The 25174-nt window shown below is 46.9% G+C and overlaps 1 protein-coding gene and 1 long non-coding RNA gene across 5 annotated transcripts in view; one reads left to right on the plus strand and one right to left on the minus strand.

Moving 5' to 3' along the window:
* Positions 1-20537, minus strand: part of Mapk4 (mitogen-activated protein kinase 4) — a 144203-nt gene extending 123666 nt beyond the window's left edge. The window contains exons 1-2 of one of the 4 annotated variants that reach the window (XM_076555481.1): positions 19207-20080; positions 18893-19059 (exon numbers count right to left, since the gene is read on the minus strand). The gene's annotated coding sequence lies outside the window, so the exon portion shown is untranslated. Of the gene's footprint in view, positions 1-18892; positions 19060-19206; positions 20081-20103; positions 20254-20410 lie in introns of those variants that run through there. The other 3 variants (XM_006970101.4, XM_042263785.2, XM_042263786.2) reach the window with 3 other exon arrangements.
* A 183-nt stretch (positions 20538-20720) lies between these two features.
* On the plus strand, positions 20721-24720 carry LOC143269619 (uncharacterized). The gene is made up of 3 exons (XR_013046173.1): positions 20721-20830; positions 21676-21775; positions 22772-24720. It is a non-coding gene; the product is annotated as an uncharacterized LOC143269619 (long non-coding RNA).
* Positions 24721-25174: the final 454 nt, after the last annotated feature.

Consider the following 25174-nt stretch of genomic DNA (forward strand, 5'->3'; position numbering starts at 1 on the left):
AACTCCCGTTCCAGGAGTCTGATGCTTTCTTCTGGCCCCTGCAGGCACCAGGCACACATGCAGTACACATGCATGTATGCAATCAAACATTCATGCACACAAAATAAGAATAAATGAGGATTTTTCAATTAATGTTCTTAACACATTAAAAGATTATGTATCTTAGTGTGTGTGTGTGTGTGTGTGTGTGTGTGTGTGTGTGTGTGTGTGTGTATGTGCTCTCACAGTGGACATATATGTCTGTCACATGACAATATGCAAGAGTTTGTTCTCTCCTTTCACCAAGTGGATCCTAGGAATCCAGATGGTTGGGTTAGGCCCGGCGCTTGCTTCAGAAGGTTCAACAGAATTCCCCTTCCCTTTGAATGTGAACAGACTTAGACTCACTTCTAATGCACACAAAGACGGACTGACAACATTCAGCCTGGGCCATGAAAGACTCCACACCTTCCCACTTGCTCTCTCTTGCCCTAGTAAGGCCCTACAGAGAGATCTATGTAGGCATGAATAGGCCCCCCTCTAACATCCATTTGAGTGACCTTAGAAGCAAATCCCCTGCCCACGATAGCCTTCAGATGTCTACAGCCATAGCCAACACGTAACAGCAATCTCATGAGAGACCTGACCCAGAACCACCCAGGTAGGGTGCTGTCCAATTCCTCATCCACAGGAGCTGTAAGGAAACAAACACTAGCTGTTTGAAGCATTCAAACGATAAGGTTATTTGTTACACAAGGGCAGCTAGCTAGCACGCAATCCCTGTATGCATCTGAGGATGTGCCAAGGGCAGAGCACAGAAACTACAGCTCCTACATTGCTCACAGAATGAACACGAGACATTGCTTCGGTCGGTCCTGCTGGGTGAATCTAAGTTGAAAGGCCAGGAGCTGTACCGGGGGAGAATTAGAAAGCGAGCGTATTCAGATCCTGGATCGCCTTAAAGCTGAGAGAGTTATGCACACGGCAGCTGTTGTAGAGAGCAAGAAAGGGCTGTGGAGGATGTCCCACAGCAGGCTTAGGTTCGGTCCTGCCCTAATAAAGCACCCAAGGAGACCAGATTTCTGCAACTGACATTACAGAAGAAGACGACGGCGACAATGGACAGTCTAATGCTGTTAGAGCCAGGCTGACAGCAAGAGAAAGAGGGAGGACCAAATGCCCCAAGACAGACTCCTGTGACAGTACACACTGTACGATGACCTTCACTTGGAGCCAAGCAGCAAATGCAATCAAGAGACACATTGCCTTTGCCAGCCAAAAAAACGAATGCAAGTCTTCAGAAGACATTTGACCAAACAGTTTTAGCAATGTGTTCCCCCAAAGGGTCCCGGGGGGTCATTAGCAAACCGTCTGGGCCCCGCCTCTAGCATTTAGATCATATCTCCTTCCTAGGGCAAACATTGACAGGTGTCATGTCCATTACCTTCCTAGCCCTTCCAGTCTGGGACGTAGTCCAGCTCTCCTCCTGCAAACTATGGCGACTCTGTTGACCCAAAGCTGCAAAACCATCTTAACAAAAGTGACTTCGAAATCTTGATGCTGATGCTGACAGGGAGCACGGATCTATGTGTCTTAGGGTTTCTATCATTGTGAAGAGACACCATGGCCACGGCAACTCCTACGAAGGAAAATTAATTGGGATGGCTTGCATTTTCAGAGGTTCAGTCCATAAACATCACGGTGCGACATGGTGGTGGGCAGGCAGACATGGTGCTGGAGAAGCAGCCAGGTGTCCGACATACTTGCTTGCAAACAGGGAGTGTTCTAACACAGTGGGCGGTATCTTGAGCAAAGGAGACCTCAAAGCCTGCCCTGCCGCACAGTGACACACCTCCTCCAACAAGGCCACACCCACTCCAACAAAGCCACACCTCCTAACAGTGCCACTCCCTTTGGGGGCCATTTTCTTTCAACCCACCACCACACTGTGCCATGTGAGTCCCGCCACCACCATGCCCTCCTCCAGAAGCCTTCCCAGAGCTTCGAAGAGAGCACAGGGGGACTCCACGGTGTGAGGGAGGACAGGGTGCCACAGAGGAGGTGGCGCCTGCAGGGATCCTTGTTAGACAATCTGGGTGCTGATGAGACCTGTCAGAACTGATTTTCTCGAGAGCCATTTGTTGGAGATGTATCAATTACTGCGTGATAAAGAGCCCTGAGAGGAAACCACAAATCAAATTTTCATTACCAGACTGAAGCAAGAAGCACAAGTGAAATCCATCGCTGTTGATTTCTTTTCAGGCGGGACACATGAGAACTCATCCCCAGCCCAGCCCCTGTGCACCTGTCTCCACCCAACTATCTGCCCGCTGCAGCCCAGTTTCAGTGGTGCACATCTGGTTTTCAACTGTGATGTTGCAACTGGATCTCCCTTGCTCTTCACTGGTGCCATTGTTGGGGTATGAACGTGGGAGACTGCCCTGCCTACAACCCAAAATGGAAGGGAACGGGCTAGGAGTTAAGGAAACGTGGCCACCAGCAGGTGACTTAGGGCTTTTCATCTGTCTCAAGGTCAGTCAAGGGTGGGAAATGAGAGCCTAGCTAATGCTAAGCCAGGAAAACTCAGAGTTCTCCACGAATACACAGAGGACTAAGAGTGGTCCTGTCCAACCTCGGGTATACTAAGGATGTAACATAGCCTAGTCCCTTCTACACACCCCTCACACCGAGGCATTTCTGTGGCTCAACTGCCGCAAAGTTTCCCTAACATTCAGAGTCACTTCATTTTCCCTGAAAACTAGTATCTGTATTAAGAGGACCAGCGTGGTCCCAGTCTTGAAACGTCTCAAACACTGAGCAGAAGCAGAGGGTGATGCAAGGAGACGATGACGTACCGGCCATGTCCCCGGTGGCCTCATCACTCTCACAGGGAGGCCTGTGACTGTTTCCTGGGTATCTTCAGATGCATGTTTCTTTCTAGTCCGTTTTCCAACCTGTAGACAGCGAGCTGACAAATCCAATTGCTTCCTCGCCCGCTTCAACATAGAACAACCTCACTCGACTTCAGATTGGCCCAAGCTTCTCACCACAAGGACAGGCTTCTGTATCAGCCTCTGCTTGTCCAGACTAAGTTCCCCTCAAACATTGAGCCCTGATTTTCCCATCATGCCACATTTGTTTCTCTCTCACCGTCTCTTGTGCTGTGTCCCTGGGATACTGTCCAGTTATCTCCTAGCAAACTCCTGGGCATCTTCAACTTCTCCCAGAAGCCACCTCTGAGACATACTCTTTCTGCCTATGAAAAAAAATGCATATCCCATGAAAGCCCCAGGAGCTCCCCTACAGAGCACCAAGGAACAGCACTGTGGCTATCTCTTTACTGGTCAGTCATTCACACATACCCCACACCTAACTAGTTGCTTCCCATAGTAATGATACATACAGCAACATGGCTTGTACAATATCTAGCAGGTAGTAGGTCTTTGTAATACTAAAACAAACAAACAACAAACAAACAAAAACCCAACAACAACAATGATCAATTTTCTTGGCTGAGAGGTCATTTTCAATTCCCATCTCAGCATCTTTTGACCATTTCCTAAACCACATGACGACGCCCTTTCTCCCTCTTGTAGCAGAGGCAGACCCTGAACAGCAGTGTGAGTGAGCATCTGCTGGGAAGGTGTTACAGAGGCCTATTCTTGGGCCCCACCCATACTTGCTGAATCAGAAACTCTGGGGATCCCCCAACACTGTTATTTATCAAGCCCTCCAGATGTTGGGTTAGAGGGTTACCGCCTGGGGCCTTTAGAAACCTTGAGAAGAGACCGTATTGCTCTTAGCAAGGGGCCCCTGTTCCCAGCCAGCTGAGCCCTCCACTGCAGAATGTATCCTCACTGCCCCTGCAGGGGTCAGACTTGGATACACTCTTTCCCATCCCCCTGGACTAAACAACAATCCCCCAGGGAGCAAAAGGAAATACGGTAACATAAGTCAGTGCCCGGGGAACTTTGAGCCCCGGGATGCTGGAAGGGTCTGGGCAGAAACTCACTCGCCTGGACAGAGTTCACCCAAGGCTAAGTCAACGCTGGCATGCTTCCTTTTTGCAGAGGCTAGTTTCTGCCCACATGTCTCTGAAGAACAATGCTCCGATACATCAGAAGAGTGACAGGTAGATGCGACACACCCACCATGGCCCAGACGAGGGAGCAGCAACTAGGAAGATCTTGGCTGTTGGTTTCGGCTCAAAGTTCAGTGGATGGCTATGGTGATGAAGGCTATGGCTAGGAGCTGAATGTATTAGGTTTTATACCCACTCTAAACCATAGCATAACACAGCCAGCCCTACGGAAATAAAGAAGCCAGGAATGTAAAACTTCTCAGCACGCACATTTCTTATAAATCCTTCCACCGTTCATGTCGTGTGTCAGCACCTTTGGGCACCTCCTCCTAGACACAAGGCCATCTTGTATGCTTCAGTCTCACCTGCATGGAAGAATGACCCAGGGAGCTTGGAAGACACCCCGACGCCCTGACAAACCAACTGGTCCCCACTAAGTGGGACCCAGAACACAGAGAAATCAAGCTGGACCTGATCTGGAAATTTCCTTCTTGCTGGCTAGTTTTCACAGTGCTAGATGGCACGATGAGGTTGCAGGAAGAGAAAAGTCATTTAGTCTGACCCATCAATGAACCCTGTGTGTTACAACCCTGACCTGCCAGGTAAGCCGTGCCCATCGGTACAATAGTGGCAGGACTGTTACGGGAGCAATCAATGATTTCTTATCTGATTAGAGGCCTTATCCACAGAGGGGAATCCACGCCTGGTATTGTAAACTGATTGAAAAAAAAAAATGCTCAAGGCTAAGTCATAGACACTGGGGGAGGGGGGGTGCTCACTACTGTTGTTTTGCTAAACGGACATGTTGACAAACTGCCTTCTAAATATATATATATTTATGTTCTAAATATATATATGTTTATACCCATAAGATGGGTGCTGCTTTCACCTTGGTCAGAAAGGCTTCTTTTTTGCAAAGGGCAGTGCGTGGACTGAGAGTCATAACGAGTCCAAGTGTTGAGAACGACTGTGAGTGGCCAGATCTAAAGAGGATACCTCTATCACACCCCACCCTGAAGCTCGCCGAGCACTTCAAAGAGGGGATGGACAGAACGGAAGACAGGGGACTGCTGTGCAGCGCTGCCCTGTGGGCGTGGCACAGCTGCTGTACGCAAGCTCACGGCAACGGTATCACCCGTAGATCCAGCCCATCAGGGTGGATGGGGGTGGGGTTCGTGAGGCCCTAATGGCTGCTGAGGGAGAGGGAGTAATTTTTTTCCTTAGTGGTGTAGCCACTATTAAGTTGCTCATGCTCCAGAAAAGAAATAAACAAAAAAAACCCACCCAAATTAATAAACAAAAAAACCTCACCTATGTGTATGCAAGCAACCCTAATTAAACTCACTGGGTTATAAAAAGAAGGGGGGAAATACATGAAAACAGATGGGGAAATCCTGACTAGGAGACAGCATCCGGATGGAGTAGGATCAGACAACACAGAGTAATGAGGGGTGAATATGACTAAAATATATGATATATAAAAATATGGGAGCCAGGTGTAATGGGTGAGACATGTAATAACAGCACTTGGGAGAGTGAGACAGGAGTATCACTGTGAGTTCAAGGCCAACCTCGGCTACATAGTGAGTTCCAAGCCAGTCTGGGCTACAGAGTGAGACTCTTCGAACAATGACAAAATCCTGGAAAAATAAGCTCAATGCAGCCTCTTCTTTTTGAGACTTCCTCCTCCCAGCTGGAGTTTTCATTTACTGTGACCCATTTCTTGCCAGCATGGATCATCTAAACCCTGAGGACCAGGACAATTGTTCTCCATGGCTGTTCCAGCCAGAGAGGAAGCCTCCTGGGCCGGAAATCAGCAGAACTGGACTCTGGATACCATGCCACCTCTACTTCCCTGTGGAGTCTTGGACAAGTTACGTGATCTCCAGTTACTCATTTATGAAACCAGCAAGCCAATTCTCTCAAAGAGTTCCTTCCAGCTCAAATATCATGTGACTCGAACGTTCTTATGCACAATGACATTAGCCTGGTAGAAATGGCTCCATTTATAACTTCAGAAAGAATTCCTTGGTTATCCAATCCCATAAAAACAAAATACAATAAGCAATTTGTGCATATAATTACCAGACATAGTAAGTCTATGAAGTAAGAGAGAACATACCTATGATGATGACATTAGTGAGAACAATTATAACTTCTAACTAGAGTTCCATGTAGGAAAAAAAAAAAAAAAAAAAAAGGACATAATGGCAGGAAACCAGACAGACAACATGGAGTGTTTGAAAAAAAAAAAAAATGTCCCAAATAAAGTTGTTTTTACTGGGGACAAAAGGACATTGAACCAAAAACCAAACATGGATTCTAGTCCTGGACTACTAGGTGAGGACCACACCATCTCAGACAAGCCACCCATCATCTCTGAGTTTAAGGGTTCCAACCTGGAAAAGGGGAATCACCACAAAATTGGTCCAGGACACAGGACAGTGCCACTAGGAGACTGTCAGGCTTTATAAAATGCTCCATCGTGGAAATTACACCAGACCATGGTAGCCACATGTGACTCTTACTAACTCCATGTTCCTATAGACTTTGAACTAATTTATAAAAGCCACATTTTCCAGTAAGAAAGTCTCAAGATTGAATTCTGGGGAGGATCTTACATTCCTATTGTTTTTCTTTTCGTCAACATCTTAGTTTTGCCATTACGTTCTCAGTGAATAAATATATTGGCTTAACTTAACAATTAAATAGTATGAAGCTCAGTGGTAGGTCACTTATCTAACATATATGAGGAGCTAGGTTCTGGCAGGTCTCCAGCACTGCTAAAAATAAATAAGTTAAAAAAATAAGAAAGTAGAAAACATAAAGTAAAAAATCCTTTCCCTCAACTCAATCTTACTTTACCACAACTAACACTGTCTCCTACCAAAAAAGCCTACATATTTGTTCTACCTAAGTACAAGTTTCTGGACCTTCCCCTGGGTCTGTATCTATATGTATGTTTTTCTAGATATCCATTACTAGAGAGGAAATATCTTCTTTCACATAATCTAAGTGTTAGGTAATGTAGTTTCAGATTACTGAAATCTGACATTACTCCTAGTGGTGATAATTAAATAATAAGGCTACTATTATTTCTTGTCGACTGGAAAGGTAGAAGGAAAGACAAGAAGGTTAGTGATTAGGAAGGAGGACAAAGCCTGGACAGAAGCACGGGGGAAATGCTGAACTTTGTTCATTAAGTGACACACTTCAAGTGTGACAGACTTTTGAGTGTGGGGTCTTGGGTCAGATAAACTGGAGAGAGAAGCCCCACCCCCACCCCGGGGTGGGTTATCACTGCCTAGTGTGGCACCAACACACCTGCAGTTCACACTCAGTGGCAGCTCGTGAGAAAAACAGGTTTCGGGGTGTTGCAGATTCACTGAATAAGCATGAAAGGGTTCTTTCAGCTCTTAACTAAAATCACTAAGGAAGCTAAAAGCATCTCCACTGTGGACTCATGCACGCGTCCTCTTCCATCAAGAGACCCAACCAAACTAACAAGGTCCCGAGTCCGCCTTCAGCCAATACATAAATAAAGGGAAATATAGGAAAACAGCAACATAGTCAATACACAACAGGCCCACAACTGTTTTCACCCGCGGTGTGGAAAGCCCCCACCTCACTCGGTGGCCCTAAGGTCTGTCTGCCATTTGGATGGGACATAGTTCAAGAGGCTCACTGCACATCAGACAGGGGCCCACCAAAGTCATCAGAGCCATCTCGACTGAGCTATTGATACATATAACAATTCCTGAGAAAGTTTTCGTTCTCCGTCCTCCGATCCCGAGACTCAGTGGCTACTCCACTGAGATCTAGTTCTCAGCTCTTCTCTCTAAACGACTCGCTGCAATCAACTTTCTCATTTTCCTCTTACAAATAAGACCCTTTGGGGTTCTGGACTTCTGTCCCTTCCGCTCTGTTGAAAGCACTATGACAGTTCTGAGTCCTCTACAAAGTTCCAGACGTTCCCAGCACTCCCTGGAACCAACGCCTTGGCCTCCGACAGGCACGGGAGTCTACCAAACTTGTGCTCTGTGAGCTTCCTGTGGCTTTCACACACGCTATTGAAACTGTAGCATATCATCTCTTACTATAGCATAACATCTCTTACAGAGTATGTGACAAAAATAAAAAATACGATCATGCTGATGACTCTCAAATAACTTTACCTTCTTTAAAAAAAAAAAAAAAAAAGTTCAAGAGCCCAGGTGACTGGTAAAGAAGCTAGAGCATGTACTTAAGAGTAAATCATGCTGAAGGAAATGAATTGATTCATTTCAGGCTGAGAGGGGATGGTTCATGAATTCCTTCTTCAAATATTTTATAGTGTTTTCAATTTCCTTCATTGTACTCATTATGCACAGTAAATAAGGACATTTTCACACAAGTATATACTGTGTGCTGAGCCTAATCTGCCAAGCTTCCCTAGGCTCTTTCTCCCCGTCTCCATTAAATACCAGGCTGCTACTTCCATGCCATAGGTACATATATTATTTTATGTGTCTATACACAAATCTAGGACACAAATTCTTAAAACTGGTAGAAGTTTCTAGTGATTCTGCCTCCAAAAATAATCACGGGAAGGTACATTTTTTTCCCCAGAGAATAGAAACATGTGCCTCTTCACAATTAACTGATTGTTGTTTCTTCCAATGGGATCAGACACAGACTAGAACGACCCAAGACTGGAGTGACAGGTCTGTGTTATGGACAGTTGTTAAAGCCTAATTAATCGGTGGACTTCTGTTTCTAGAAAGATGACAGACTATTAAATGTATTCTTTCCTAGTGTGAAATACTAGAAAACTAAAGTATCAGCCAGATCAATCGTTGTGGAATATGCAAAAATAATCCATGGTATGAAGTGGTCTCAAAAAGTTGGTAGAAACATACCTCACCCTAGATGAGGACCTTTCCTGCCGGCCTGAACCCTGATGCTTACAGCTTCCATTTACCTCATGGCTATAGGCCTGACAGTGATGGGGGACATGAAGCTCCTGGGGTGGAGGACAAGGAAACAACCCAACAGGGTTCCCCAGGGAAGGGAACTCAAAAGGTACAGAGGCTCTGGCCAGAGGGCTGACGGGACTTCCCCGCATGTTGCCCCTTTGCCCAACTAACACGTCATTCTCAATAGAAATGTCTCCGGCTTCACAAATGCTACTGAAGAAACACCTCTAAGGCTGGAAGAGAGTGGCTGCCGATCTTGTGAGCACAGTCGAGTGAGTGGCTTCTGGAGTCCAGGAAAGTAGCCTAAAGCTTCCTTTAAGAAACCAGAATCAGGCTATCGAGAGAGCTCAAGGGTTTGTAAAGGCTTTGCTTGCCGCTGGGCCTGGGGCCTGAGGTCCATCCCGAGGCAGAAGGATCCATGGTGAAAAAAGAGCCGACTTTCCCGAGTTGTCCTCTGAGCTCCCGACATGTACTAGCATGTATACGTGTACACACAGACAGACAGACAGACAGACAGACAGACAGACAGACAGACACACACACACACACACACACACACACCAAGTAAATGTCTGTAATTTTTAAGACTATCCTTTATTTGTGTATTTGCTTGGGGGTTTTTGTTATCTAGCTCAAAAATTTTTTGATGCTATAACATTTCTTTCTTCCCTTTCCTTCCTCCAGACCTGCCCACAGAGCCCCTCCCTGCTCACCTTCAGAGTCATGGCTGCTTTTTTTTTTTTTTTTCACTAATTGTTATAAATGTAATTTTTTAAAAACTAGACCCAAGCCTCCTTGAGAAGCTTATCCTGCATCTCGGACCTGAATATGACTGTTCAGTCTCCATAAAGGGAAGTTTGGTCATGGGTGAGAGGTTCTGTCTTCCATATAGAAAGCTGGGCATCATGCTGGATGAAAAGGCCTCACCAGCTAACACACAGTCAGTCTACTTTTTACTGCTTAGTTTTAGTGCCGGGATAGCACTTCCCTGGGTCCTCACAACATGCACAAGAAGGGGGTTCCAGGTACCACTCCAGTGTCCGCTCTCAGCCGGGTCACCTTATTACAAAAGAGCCGGACAATTACTTCTATCCATGCAGGGAACTAGAGCAGCATTTACCAGTGTCCAATTAATGGAAATTTACTCACCCCCAACCTCTTCATTTCCAGCTGCCACCAGGATAGCATTTGGGGAGCAACTGGAGGATGATCTCTTATTAGAAGCTGCTGTGGAATAATGCTTTTGTACACTGGTTTAATAAAACGCTGATTGGCCAGTAGCCAGACAGGAAGTATGGGCGGGAGAAGCAGACAAGGAGAACTCTGGGAAGAGGAAGGCTAAGCCAGAAGACGCCAGCCTGCTGTCCAGGGAGCAGCATGCAATGGCACACAGGTAAAGCCACGGAACACATGGTGACATATAGATTAACAGAAATGGGCTGAGTATAAATGTAAGAGCTAGTCAGTAGTAAGCCTGAGCTAATGGCCAAGCAGTTTTAATTAACATAAGCCTCTGTGTGTTTACTTGAGTCTGAGCAGCTGCAGACCGGGCCGGACACAGGAAAATGTCCAGCTACAAGAGGCAGGCAAAAAGAGCTGGGGACAGTGCTTCTTTCTGATCAGTCTCTTCAATGAATCAGACTTGGTTCTGCCTCCTGCTGGTGATAATGAACTGACTTTCCCAGTGAGCATAAGAATCTGAGGGTGGTGGTACACACCTTTAATCCCAGCACTCCAGAGACAGAGGCAGACTGATCTCTGAGTTCTCAGTTCGAGGCTAGCCTGGCCTACAGAGTAAGTCCTAGGACATCAAGGGCTACACAGAGAAATCCTGTCTTGAAAAACAAAAAACAAGCAACAACAACAAAAAACAGGGTAGCCTGTTTCAGGAAGTTTTCCTGTGTCCCACCTGATCCCGCATCCACTCGGTCCCAAGTAAATACACACAGGCTTATATTAACTACAAACTATTTGGCCTATGACTTAGGCTTATTATTAACTAGCTCTTCCAACTTAATTAAACCCATTTCTATTAATCTATGTTTTGCTACGAGGCTTCACGGCATACCTGTGTCCATTACATCTTGCTCCTCGGCAAGTCCTCAGCATCTCCTCTGATTCTGCCTTCTCCTCCTTCTCCTCTCTCTCCTTGAATTCCCCACCTGGCTCCATTCTGCCTTCCTATAGGCCGTAGCAGCTTCTTTATTAACCAATGGTAGCAACACATATTCACAGCATACAGAAAGACCATCCCACAGCGGTAGTCTGTGGGTAATGGCGCTTGCCACAAAGTCTGACAACTTGAGTTCAGTCCCCAGAACCTACATCATGGAAGTTGTCATCTGACTTCACACACATGTGTAAACACACACACACACACACACACACACACACACACACACACACACACACACCACAGTTAATTAGTAATAAGTCACGAAACAAAACAAAACTTCCTCTAAGTTCCAGAGAGCTAAGACGACAGGGGGGCTGCAGATGTGAGGTTCTGGGGGAGAAGAAGACCCGGCACGTGCACCTGAGCATCAAGGCCATTTTGTCCCAGGGGTGGCAAGGTACAAAGAGGAAGCCAAAGCTGAGCAGCACATGGACAGCCCCCTGGGATCAAGAGGCCAGGGTCCCCGCTTTACATCAAAAAGCAGGAGTCCAAAGAGCAAGGCAAAGGGAGTAAGTAAAAACAAAAGACAAACTCGTCTGGCTTCATGCCATCTGCGTGGCCCAGAGAGTCTCAAGCTTCCTAACAGATCACGGTCTGCAACCCCTAAAGAAAGCCCACACAAGCCAGTTAAAATCCTTTTTAGAATCCTTGCCATCTTTAGCAGCAGCAGCCAAAACTTTATGTCCTCAAATGTTAAATAATACTAATTACACAATGTATCATTGTTTAATGTATCAGAGAAAAATTTAAAAATGCCAAATATAAATGTAAGAGTCCATTAACTGTAAACAATAGTCTTGGTTTCAGAGATTAAAATGTAGAAATATTTATATTTTAAAATAATAAAATATGGTATTTATATAGCCATAAAAATTTTTAAAGTCAGGGTCTTATTATGTAGCCCAGGGTGACCTCCAGATCCTCCTACCTCAGACTTCCAGGTGCTGAGATTACATGCTGGTGCTACTACACTCAGCTACACAAACATTTTCGTCAAAGTAATATTCAGGACACATTCAAAAATAACCAACCAAGCAAGGAAACATGGCAACATAAACACGAACCAGCAAGAAAGATCAGAACATGTAACAAAGAAGAAGAGTAAGTGCTTAGGCATTACAAAGTGTGGTGATATTTTATTTGTGTTTTAACAAATAAAGCTTGCCTGGAGATCAGAGGGCGGAGCTAGCCACTAGATAACCATAGAGGCCAGACAGTGGTTGCACACACCTTTGATCCTAGCACTTGGGAGGTGGAGACAGGAAGTGATATGGCTGGGCAGAGAGGGGAATATAAAACAGGAAGGAGATAAGAGCTCTCCCCTCCCCTTCGGTCTGAGGATTCAGTGGAGGTAAGAAGCCTCTCTAGTGACTAGTTCCTTTACTTCTCTGATCTTTTAACATTTACCCGATATCTGGCCCCGGGTTTTTATCATTAAGACCAATTAGAATTCGTGCTATGGGAAAATTCCCAGACATACGATGTAAAACAGCTATGCCTAGCATACAAGTACAAAAGCTGGATTTAATCAAGGAGCCGGTGGTGCGTGCCTGCAATCCTGAACCTTAGGAGGTAGAGGTGGGAAGATCAGTGCTAAATTGGAGTGCTAAATTGGGCTTACAGCAAGACCTTGTCTCAAAAACAACAACAACAACAAAATTACAAGGTAAGTGGAAACTACGTAAAGTAAGGCTGTGAAGTTGAAAAAGGACTAGAATTCTACAAAAGGAATTCAGTGATTAAGACTGAAAATGCAAACAAACAGATGGATGCAACCCAGATTAGATATAGCTGAAGAAACCCACTGGGATTTGGAAGACGGAACGATTCGGAACGTAGCCTGAAGAGGTTACGGGGAGAGGGGTGGAAAACGCAGGAAGCAGTATGACAGAGGGCACAGTAAATTTAGGATGGCACATTGACCTTGTACCACAAAAGTTCTCCCACAAATCAGCCATCAGGTCTGGAGAAAGTTGCCAATATGCCCCCGCCTAACCTCCCATCGTGTCCACAGACACAGCCAAGGCAGGTCACACACGGCAACGTACAGTGGTAAAGTGGCTGTGACTGAAAGCGCATGTGTGTGTGGGTATTTATCTTTGTTTTCCACTTTCCACTCGACAGGCTGCTGTAGGGATGAAGAATTAATGCCTATGAAGGTCAGCAAAGGTTCACTGTATGGTGGTCTTCAAAAGCCCCCCCTTAAAGCTTTGAATGTTGGTCTTCACACACACACACACACACACACACACACACACACACACACACACACACGCAGGCACGCAGGCATGCACGCCCAAGCTTGCTTCAGTAATTCATAAGCAGCTCCACTACTGTGAATAAACATGACACTTTGAGTGAGATTCTGGCACCATGGACCATTAAGATTGGCTACATTTTTTTTTCGTAAAATTCCCAGTTTATCTTTGAAATCAGGGACATACTGTTCTTTTTCTTTTGAGAAATGGCCTTATACACAGGTGTTGTTGGGGGGGGTTGTTTGTTTGTTTGTTTTTAATCACAAAACCAGACAGAAAAGTAACTCACCAAAAGAAAATATAAACAGGAAACAGTTTTAGAGAAAAAAATGCTTAGCTATTTGGTAACTAAAATGCAAATGAAATCAACAAGATTAACTCATTAATTTTATCAATCAAATATAGAAACATTGATTATTGTGCACTCTCAATAGGGTGAAGAAATTTCATCACTAACAGCAAGCTACCAACAAGAGCAAAAGCTAGCATGCCACTCTCATAAAGACATGTAATACAGCATGCTTACACCATTGACTAAATAACTTCGATATCTGGGAATATATCACAGGAAAAAAAACCAATAATCTAAGTTGTCAAAAGAGTATAGGCACAATAATTCAGTGGGGAGAACTTGGAGGGAAATTTAATATCTACTAATAGCAAAGTGTTGGGATACATTATGGAGCTTGCAAATACCGAATGACCCATTCATTAGAAATTACAGTTACCAAGAGTTTGAATCATAGGTATCATTTGTTCTAGTATTAGCTGAGAAGGGATTAAAATCAAAATTGTACATATAATATAGTCTCAATTTTATTTTAAAATGAGCCGAGGAAACTACTGAAAAGAAAACAAACAAACAAACTATGAGTGAGGTCAAAGACGTGCACAGATAGATTTGTTTATTCTTGATACTCTGTATGGCTTTCCTAAACAGAAACATGAATATTATCATTCACTGTAAAGACATTTTCAAATGAGCTAAAATAAATTCTGTGAGATAATTCCATCCCCTCGATGCAACTGCTGGAGTTTCCTCGTGGCTGTGTTCAGATCGAGGAGTGTGTGTACACACATCTGGCACCAGTGTAATTAGTTGGAATCTATGAGTCGCTTTCTCAGAATGAGATGCCCTGGAAATGAGGCAAGTAATTAAATCCTTTTCCTGCCCCCTCCCCTTCCACCAACAAGATCTGGCAACCAGGAAGACTGAAGGGTATCCCAGCAGCACTGAGCATCAGAAAGACGGGACACCCTCCTGGCTGCCCGCCCCGGTCTCCTCAAGGTCCTCTCTGTAACCCTGGCAAGCCACCTGACTGCTTGTTGCCTTGGTTTCCCCACTTACATGATGGGCAAGGAGGGCTGCTCAGGGGACCCCTAAATCTCCTCCAGTTCTATTTTCTATGAATGTATTTTTTTAAAAAAAATTCTCAATAGAGCTCAACTCTTTAAAATGTTCATATAAAGTGTCCGTTTAAGAATAAAACAGTATTTTTAAATGCCCCTATAATAGTATTAGGTGTTTTTTTGTTTTTGTTTTGTTCATCTAGATTTTGACACATTAACCTCATACAGAGCCGGGTGTATTTACATAGTGAAACTAGATTGCCCTCAACTAAGGCAAAAGATTAATTAACTTACTGATGAATTAATTAAAAACCTAAAATATAGTTTTTAATGTTTTATTATTTAGCTTACAAGTACTTAAATTGCTTGTGCATCACCATCACCACCAACAACAACAACCCTCCAAATAAGAAGGCAAATATTTCCCACTTGGTCTGTTTGGAAAATGCACAGAAAAGTCTCACTCTAAGCTTGGAAATTCCCAAAGAGAAATCTAAATCAATGAACTCCTACTAAAACTTTTGAGTGACAATTTCATGACCTGAAGACACACTTCATTCACTTTTTTCCCCCCGAAGACATTGTTTCTCTGTGTAGCTTTGGAACCTTTTCTGGAACTCACTCTGTAGTCCAGACTGGCCTCAAACTCACAGAGATCCGCCAGCCTCTGCCTCCCGAGTGCTGGGATTAAAGGCGTGCGCCGCCGCCGCCGCCGCCGCCGCCGCCGCCGCCGCCGCCGCCACCACCACCACCCAGCTCATTCACTTTATGAAGCAGTACGCTGTACACTGTACACTGGTCGACCTTCCGAGGCACAAAAGTAACTTCTACCTCTGCAGCTCTGCTGGACTTGAACTAACCTTGCCCTCTTTCCATCCTCCAATGATGCTGGTGATGCTGATGCTGGATATAGTACGTCAAGTTCTTAGTTTTGAGGGCAGATATCAGTAGACCTAGAGCTCACCCTTGGAACTCACAATCCTCTGTTGATCTTTCTATGATTTATGACAACACCCTTGGAAGCTGCTCTAGGCTTCTACTGGTCCTACTCATGCACACTCCCATCATTCCTTAACCCGTGCCCAGGACAGCTTTCCCAGGAAGCACACTGACGCTTAAATTCACAGCTCCCTACTTCATTGTCAGGGAGCCCATCCAAGGCCTGGCCATCTCCAAATTACATGAGCAAATCCCTGCAGAACTCAACCTCTACCACCACTTCCCTGATCTCCTGTTGCCCAAGCAGCAGGTTCAGATGCTCCTGTAGGGACGTGCTTGCTCTCAATGATGGTTCCCCTACCCACCCTTCTGGTAGGTAAGGAGCTCTCCATCAAGGGAAGAATTTGAGAGGGGAAGAGTTACCTCAGAAATGAACTTGACAATATGATGATGGAATTCTAGCATGTGTGCGGACAGAGAATGTTAATTCTGACCTGAAATTATTTCTATAGAAAGTTCTACAAAGTTAATCATTCATTTATTAAGTCACTCTTACTGAAAAGAATCAAATGACAATAAATAAAGCCTCTCCTGTATGACAGATAATATCCAGTATCCCATAGAACAGTGGCCCATCTTCAGACAGGAGTAACTTTTCTCCCAGGGGACATGTGTTGATATCTGGAGATATTTTGGGTTGGCACCATTTAGAAAGGGTGGCTATACAGGCTACCAGCATCCAATGGGTAGAAGCCATGGATATAACTAAACACTAGACAAGGTATTTCTATGAGGACAGCTGTCCCCATTCCTATAACAAGGAATCACAAAGTCCAAAGCTGCGGTTAAGAATCTGTCTTGAAGTAACGGGCATGCGTGGAAAGAGAAGCAGACTCCCACAGCCAAATAACAAATCTATAAACCTTGGGGGAGAGCGTGTGAAGGCCAAGTTGTTGGCGGGTGGCTCACGAAGAGCTACAGTCTGACATCAGCTACCATCACATGATAAAAAGCAACGAAGGCCCTGAGGGGAAAATGAAAATTACACTTTAAAGAGAGGGAGATGGGTATGGTGGAGCATGCCTGTAATCCCGGCACCCAGGAAGCTCAGAAAGGAAAATCTCAAGTTTGAGGTCAGTGAACCCAGGCTATACAGCGAGATCCTGTGCAAAAAGAAGATTGAAGCCTCCAGATGTATATGGATCATGGGCCAGCAAGGACCCTGGACTGTGCCATCATTTCAGGAGTGCCAGGAAGGCACCTTGTCGACCCAGTTACTTCCAACACCACAGAGGCAGCTTTTCACTCCTAACGAGGCTCAAAGAGGAAGGACCCCCGAAGGAAGACCGAACAGTGACCTATATTCACATTCAGGACAAATAGACTGGCAGCAGATTGCTTTCCCCTGAGACCAGTTTTCATAGAGTGCAAGGCCTGCCTGGAGCAACTGGGAATGATGAAGAGGACGGGAGGACCTGAGGAGGGAGGGCAAGGGTGAAGAAATGGGCAGCGGGAGACACTGAAGTGCCACCTACACCACAGACTGTCTGCAGTAGCATGCAGGGAAGGACGGAGGCAGGGAGAAAAAGAAGTCACATTCCTGGCCTGGAGGAAGATTACAGTCAAGCTCAGCTCAGGTGAAAACACTCCAGGAATGCTTGAAAGAATAGGGGGGCGGGGTGTGAGGTTGGCCAGCTGCTGGGGCACCTAGGGAATCTCACAGAACCTCAAATTGAGTGATGCCCACATTGCACCTAACAGTCCAACACCCTGTAAATCTCTCAGGAGCACTGTGGTGAATGGATGGAAACCCCTCCAGATGAAGATCTAGCCCCTTCTTGGGGCTCTGAAAGATGTCCCCTTTCCCCTGACACCTTTGCTGACTGCCATTTCCCTCCAGTGGAATCCTATTTCATCTTGCAAGGCCACCTTACGCTTTCTCTAGAAAGCCCTGCTCTTGGTCTCCTTTGGATTTCCTTCTCTTAGCTCCTCAGTGAGCACAGAGCCTGCGAGCATGTTCATTTGCAGCTTCCCATATTTTCTATGAAGCTTTTCTAACACATCTACTTCCAGAAAAGACTCCGGGGGAGGGAGGAGGGTTAAGTTCACAACAAAAACAATGCCATGCCGCTTTAAAAGGACTTAAAATGGAAATCAAAAACAATGTTAAGAAGAGGTTCCTCGTATCAAGAAGCCAGGATTAAGCAGTTGCCAGAAACTGCTGAAAGCCAATGTCAAGAGATAAACATGCAGAACAAATGGAAACTCTCCATTTCTGATCAAAGAAAAGCCACAATTCTGAGGGTTTCTTTTGCTTTTTGTTTTGTTTTCCATGTTCCTGTTTTGGCTTTTCCGTCTTGATGCCCAAACTGTATTTTACAAGTTTATCTTGGGAACTCGGTCAGGTACTTCAAGACAACGACTGTGTCTTAGATTGTATCTCCTGATTGCAGCTCTAACACAGAAGTGTTTAGATATCCACCATTGTATTGAAGAGCAATAATTTTCTGGCTAGTCCGAATCAAGATCCGGGGTTAACTCTTCAAATCTCTCAACAGGTCTCTCTGACCATTTGTAAGGTCGGGATCTTAAGGTCTTAAGGACACTCTCTTGGGCCTGGCACCAGTGTGAGCTACCTGCTGAAGGAAGTGCAGCTGGCCCCACAGCTCTTCACTTATTGACTCCTTCCTTCTTGGGTTGGTTGAGTCCCAGTAGTCCCCAACACCACCACCAACCCCACCCCTCGCCTGTCTTTCTGCCTTCAACATGGATTCTCTTTTTAGCACCGGGGTTTTGCCACATTAAACTTTGTTTCATTCTCTGTTATAATTAGCCAAGTTTTTTTTTTTTTTCATGATTCTGCCTTGTTCCAGTCGGACCAAGCATTCAAGCATAAGTTGCCTGAAGTGCAGAGACACGCTCTTTTCACACCACGCCATAAAGTTAAAACGCAGTTTTCTCCGGAACTTGAAGGCCTATTATACTCTCACCTTCTTGTTTCTATTTATAACCCCCTCCGCGCGTGCCCTGTTAGTACACTTGGCATCCATTTGGCCAAAAATGTCCTTTGCATATTAAGTCCTCCGTAAATAATGATTACAGTAACGGGGTCATAACACAGCTCCCTCAAACGCCGGAAATACTCAACAAGTACCTGTCAAACTGAGAACATGCATGACACATCATCCATTTTGCACGTAGTAGGTGCTCAGTAAGCATCTCTGAAATCAAGCTGATCTTAAAACAGCTGCCTTGCACACAGTAGGCTTCCAGTAAAAGGCTCCAAAATCGAACACCAGCCAGCACTCGTTCTTAGAGAACCTGGCAGAGATGACATTAATCAAAACCTCGGCACAGATCCATGAATGGAAATGCACGTCTCGAGGTAGCGCTTTCCAGAGTGCAGGAGAAGCGCGTGACAAGCGCGGCCGCGGCAGGCGTCGCGCTCTTTTGGGACGCTCTACCCACCTCCGCTCCAGGGTATTGATGAGCGATCGGGATCTAGGGGCTGGAAAGCGCCTCTTCCGAAGATTGTCACTTCAGGGCAGCACCTGGAACTCTCTCCACGACCTCCTCTTTGGGTAACCACCCTCCAGGTTTCTCCAAGGATTCCAGAGTAGCAAGGAGAACAAAAGCAAAAGCCCGCCGGGCTTCCGATTCTTTTCTGATGGAGATCGAGCCGGCCGGGACTGAGCAGTGATGTCAGCCCCCGGCCGCTGCCCGCACTGCCAGCCCTCCCCAGCAGTTGCAGGCTTCTAGCAGTCCAGCCAAGGGAAGCAGCCGGTCCTCTCCCTCTCCGGGCCACCGACCCGCAAAGGGGACGCTTCTTTCGGGTGCGGTCGGGCAAAAATGCTAGGCTACCCGTTGAACAGGGAAATAAGCTGGAGGAGAGGCTAACAGGGAACTGAACCAGACACCCAAACCACGATCCGAATCGGAACTCGAGAACCGCCCCTCCACGACACAGAACGCGCGCTGTCCCCCAAGGGGTGGGGTCCCTTCGTGGCGCCCAGCCTCCCCCCTCCCCCGTCCTCTTCGCTAGCACCTACCCACGGGGGAGCCCAGCGGCAACCTTTTCACCCAAACTGGCGACCCACGGACAGCACCCGCGCGCGGTGCGCCAAGGAAGAGGTCACCGAAAGGCGGCCCGGGTGGGTCCCACCGGAGACCGCGGCCAGCGCTCGCAAAGTCGCGAGTTGGGTGTCTGCTCGGCCTTGTAGGGGGGGGATCACGGGTCAGGTGAAGCTGGGGTGCAGAGAGAGGCGGGAAGTCCGGTCCTTGCTGTTCCCCGCTCTCGAGAGCCCGCGGAACTCCGGGAGGCGCGGGCAGAAGGAGAAGAAAGAGGGCGAGCAGGGAGCCACTCACCGAGGCAGATGGAGCGCGGCGGCCCTTTGTCTGCAGCCGCGGCGCCGGCGCTCTCGGCCCGGTTGCTCCAGCCCAGGCACCGGCGAGCTCCCGGCGGCTCCCCGACAGTCCGGCTCCGGCTCGAGCCCGGCCCCCACCCGTACTGCCCCCGCCGCAGCTCCGCCCCCAGCCCCGCCCCTTCCCTGGCCCGCGGGCCCCCACCTGCTGCGGCGAGGGAGGCTGGGGAGGGGGGGGGGGGGGACAGAGGGCCCCGGGGAACCGCACCGGAGACCGTCCATCCAAGACCCAAACCAAGAGGCAGCCTCACCTGAGCAGCCCGGCTCCTGCACCTCCTGCGTGGAGCCTGGTCCCGGGGGCAGCCTGGCCTTCCCGCCGGGCACCTGCTCTCCAAGGCCCCGGTCGCTCTAGAAGCGGGTCCTCACTTCTGCAGGGTTAGGGGGTCACCTCAAGGCCCTGTCCGAGGGGAAGGGATGGCGGGAAGTGGAACTCTCCCTGAGCCCCGGCCGAAGCCTGGTCTTTTCTCGAGGTCAGCCTTCTCTCGACAGTAACTGCTGAGACTGAGGGCGGAGAGAAAGAGCCGGCTGGAACTGGACCGCTCCAGGCAGGGGGAGACACGCGTGGGAAGGAGCCATCCCCTGGCCGAGGGGTCGAGGCCACGCTGTGGGAGCTCAGGTCACGAGCGGACCTTGGATGTGCTGCGGGTTGCCTGGGCTGTGCATCCGTCCTGGTTCGTAGGGTACAAGTAAAACTCAGATGGGATCCAAGACTTCGGTAGCCAGAGAAAAACCCGAGAAGCCTCCAGCCCCCAAACTTCGGTGGTGACTGGTGTTGAGCTGTCTTCCAGCGAGTAGATGCGCCACTGAATGCCTGCATCCCTTTAAAATGGGAAGCTGCTTTCCTAAGCAGGGGGAAAAATGTGATGAACTAAATATTGTATAATGAGGTCACCAGTGGCTTTAGCGGGCCCGTGAGCCGTGAGCCCTCCCTCCTCCCAACCAAAGCACTCAGAGTGGGGACTACAGCTGCACACTTCACAGTCTGCTGTATCGTGTGTTTATTTCTGCCTCATCCCGGGTGGGAGAGTGATACCATTTCAGGTGCTTAATAAGGTACTCAGTAACTGTTGGAAGTTATGTTTGGGTTGCGTAACCGCACTGAGGGTAACATGGGTAAAAACACAAAACTTCGAAGCTACAGGATTTCCTTGGAAGCTGTAGCAAGTGTTCAGCTCAGTGGTAGTCCTATGTAAGGGTACAGATGGTCGCTGTAATTACTGTGCAGATATAATTGCCATTAATCATGTAGGTAACCAATAGGTTTGGGACTACACCTAGCAAGGTTAGAGAGAGTAGTTATCTGAACTTGCATTAACCTAAAAGAGAAGGTGAGGATAAAGATGGCGTGTGTCCCTTTGTAGTCAGACATTTCAACGTGCCTTCTTCCCCAGAGCACATTTTAACATTCTGCTTACTTAATTTTCATTACAAATAAGTATTATCGATTCAGCAAGTATGCATAAATATGCAGCGTTCTGTGTTGATGTATTCCTTTTTTTTATAACATCTCTTCTAGGAAGGAAGAAAAAGAGGCCTCAAGATGTGTGTTTTATGCAAAACGGACAGAGGGGCAAATATCGCACAAAGTAAATCCACCAGTGTCGGATGAGGGTCTGGTGAGTGGGAATAAAGAGTGGGACCCAAGACAACAGGAAGTCCCTGAGTCTCCCTTCTGTGTGGTTTAGCTCCGCGCGTCTGGGGTCTGGAAACGCTCGTTGTAGCAGTGTGCTTTGCCCATGTGAGTAATTTATCTCTTCCATTTGGCAACTGGGGAAATGTAATTTTCTCCATGTGATGAGCGTGAGTGAATGGCTCATGCACAGCAAATGGCCCTCCTCCACACTGTGGGATGAGAGACTATGAAATATGCATTCGAATATCAGGGTCCCCTGCCCCACAATGCGGGGGTGGGGGGGAGGAGCACGAATGAGGACTGGAGTGTCTACCTGGGCTCCTTCAGCCCAGTTATGTGGAGTCTTTCTCCTGTGGGTGCTGCTCTTCGGAAACAAGAGAGTCCTTTGCTTTCACTCCTCAGGGGAGTCATAGCTAGAGGAAGGAAGTGTTAATCCCTGAGAGTAACTGCCAGAACTAAGAAGTCAGGGAGTTCTCCAGGTCATTCTGTCCCATGCCCCACGGCCTATGTCTGGACACACAGACTACCTCAGTGGCTAGGGTGGGGTGTCCACCTCTGTGGTAGCCCTGGAGGACATGGGAACAGGAAAATGCCCTGCCTGCCAGATTCATCTCAGGGCATTCATACCCTCTGACTCAGGTTTAGGTGGTAAGGAAACCAAACTTCCAGAGTACACAACAGTTTCCTCTACTCCATGCCCTCTGCTCCAAGGAGGAGCTGGCATTACTTAGGGACAATGCCTTTGCTTGTGGCCTCTCTCCCAGGGATGAGAACTGGTCAGGTTTGAGAAACCTACTGAACCTTGATGTCTAGTGGAGGTTGGAGCCCTCAGCAAAGGCGTAAGAAAGCAAGCCTCTGTCCTTTTGCAAAGAAGTTTGGTAATATCTCTCTTCTTCCTCCCCCTCTCTCCCTCCCCCTCCCTTTCCTCCTTCCCCTCTTCCTGTTTCCGTCCTTCTCCCTCTCTTCTACCCTCTCTCAGTCTCTCCTCGCCTGTGTTTTTCTCCCTGCTGTATCTGAAGCAAGTGCCACTTGGTGAAACACACACACACACACACACACACACACACACACACACACACACACACACACCCATGTTCAAGCCTATTCATAGGAAAATGAGGCAGACCCGAGGGATCATTATAGCCTCAGTCAGGCCTACAAATCAGAGGCCACGCCCTCTTTCTTGCCACTTCAGACTGTTCTAGAAATACCTTTGTTGGATGGTAGAGAGGAAACCCAAGCTGCAGGTGCAGCCTGGCGGCAGGAAGCAGCCGGCTCTCTAGGTTGCATGGGTCTAACCGTGCAAGGCTGCTGATGGGAAGCCTTCCCGTTCATCAGCTCTACCTAGGAGATGTTCACGTGTACTGGGAAGACTGACTACGGTGGCCCGCTCACCAATGTCTTTCTGTGGTCCTCTGCCTTCCCTCCTGTGACTATAAACAAACTGTCCTTGCTCTGGGCTGGGCTCATGAATAGGGGGTGGAGGGCAAGCTTAGGGTGGAGGTATCCCTGGGTTCAACCTTTAGCACCAATAAACAAATACATCTGTCCCTGCTGTGTCTCAGTCAAATGCCACTTGTGGACACGATCTCATTCCCTCATTCATTCAAGAGCATCTTTCCACGAAAATTCTCCCCTCTCCCTCGAACAGTTTTAAAAATGGTTTAAGGGCTGGCCAGGTGGCTCAGCAGGTAGAGATAGTGCTACCAAGCCTAGGAACCTGCATTTGGTCCCTGGCGCCTGCTCAGTAGGAGGAGAAAACTGACTCCAGGAAGTTGTCCTGTGACCTTCACGCTTGCTCCTCTCCCTCAGTAAATGAATGTAATAAAGAATTGTAATGGTTTAATGTCGACGGCCATCCAAAAGGAAATCCAAAAGGAGCTAGGCAAGGTATCTCAGGCCTGCAATCCAGAGAGGTAGAGGCAGGAAGAGCAAGACTTCAAGACCATTGGTTATAGGAGTTTGAGGCCAAGTGAGGCTACATGAGACCCTGTCTAAAAAGAAAAACAAATACCAAATCCAAAGCAGAACAAAAAATACCCTTCGACATTTCTCTAGCTATTTCCCATCTCTCTTCAATCCTTCATGATGAAGTCTTCTCCTCCATTCTCTTTTTAACCCACTCCTGTTGTCTCAGTGAAGAATAGCCAGTGGCCACTGTATTTTTAAAGCCAATAATCTGTTCTCCAGCTTTAAGTATAGTCCATCATTCCTTTAAAATATTTTCTTTTTTTCTCTTAGGACCCCTCTGATTCAATCCAATCTTACTGGCTTTTCAGGGAACAGTACATGACAGCTGGTTAACCCAGCAGAGAGCATACAAAATAAAAAATGCTAAAGGCATTTCCAGCAAACTCAGAAATAGGACAAAGATGCTATCGTTGTTGTTAATATTGTTTTAGAGATTAAGCAACTGCTGTGGGATGTTCTGTATGTCCTGTGGGAGCCCTTCTTGGGTTCCTTGTGGCATTACCCAGCAGGTTTGCATAGAGGATGATTAGGACCATGGGCCTGAGTGCAGGTGTCTGAGATGGTCTGCACTTGGCTGTACTGGGGGATGGTCTGTATGTCAAGTTGCTCTGATTGGTCAAAAAATAAAACCTGATTGGTCGTGGCTAGGCAGGAAGTATAGGCGGGACTAACAGAGGAGAAATAAAAGAACAGGAAGGCAGAGAGAGACGCTGCAGCCGCCGCCATGACCAGCAGCATGTGAAGTCACCGGGAAGCCACCAGCCACGTGGCAAGGTATAGATTTATGGAAATGGATTAATTTAAGATAAAAGAACAGTTAGCAAGAAGCCTGCCACGGCCATACAGTTTGTAAGCAATATAAGTCTCTGTGTTTACTTGGTTGGGTCTGAGCGGCTGTGGGACTGGCGGGTGACAAAGATTTGTCCTGACTGTGGGCAAGGCAGAAAAACTCAAGCTACAAGGAACAAGACATGAAAAGTAAATAATAGATATGAATACTAAAAAGAAGCAGATATAGGTCTTGTGTATAGTATAAGTGTCTCTTGTATAATATTAGAGGGGGCAGCCTTAATATTATACATTCCAGGGGCTCAGGAGAGAGAACTACTAATGGCGAGGACTATTTTCGGGAAATAGAATCTAAGCACACCAAGCTCTATAGTCCACTTGCTTTAATTCCTCTGGTATAACATCCTATATACACAGCTCCAGTTCTGTTCTCATGCCTAGCTCCTTTCTTGCCTGATTTCTCTCTATATTTATCTACTGTTCCCTCTTAAGTTCTATCTTAATTCTCCCGTTTTAAGTCTGCCTCATCTAGGTCCTTTTCATCTTGTTCTTACCCAGCTAGGACTTCCCCATCTGACTCTTCCTCATCTTTCATCTCGTTTACACGTACTCTCCTTATCTC

The sequence above is a fragment of the Peromyscus maniculatus genome, chromosome 19 (assembly GCF_049852395.1).
Source record: "Peromyscus maniculatus bairdii isolate BWxNUB_F1_BW_parent chromosome 19, HU_Pman_BW_mat_3.1, whole genome shotgun sequence".
Taxonomy (NCBI): domain Eukaryota; kingdom Metazoa; phylum Chordata; class Mammalia; order Rodentia; family Cricetidae; genus Peromyscus; species Peromyscus maniculatus.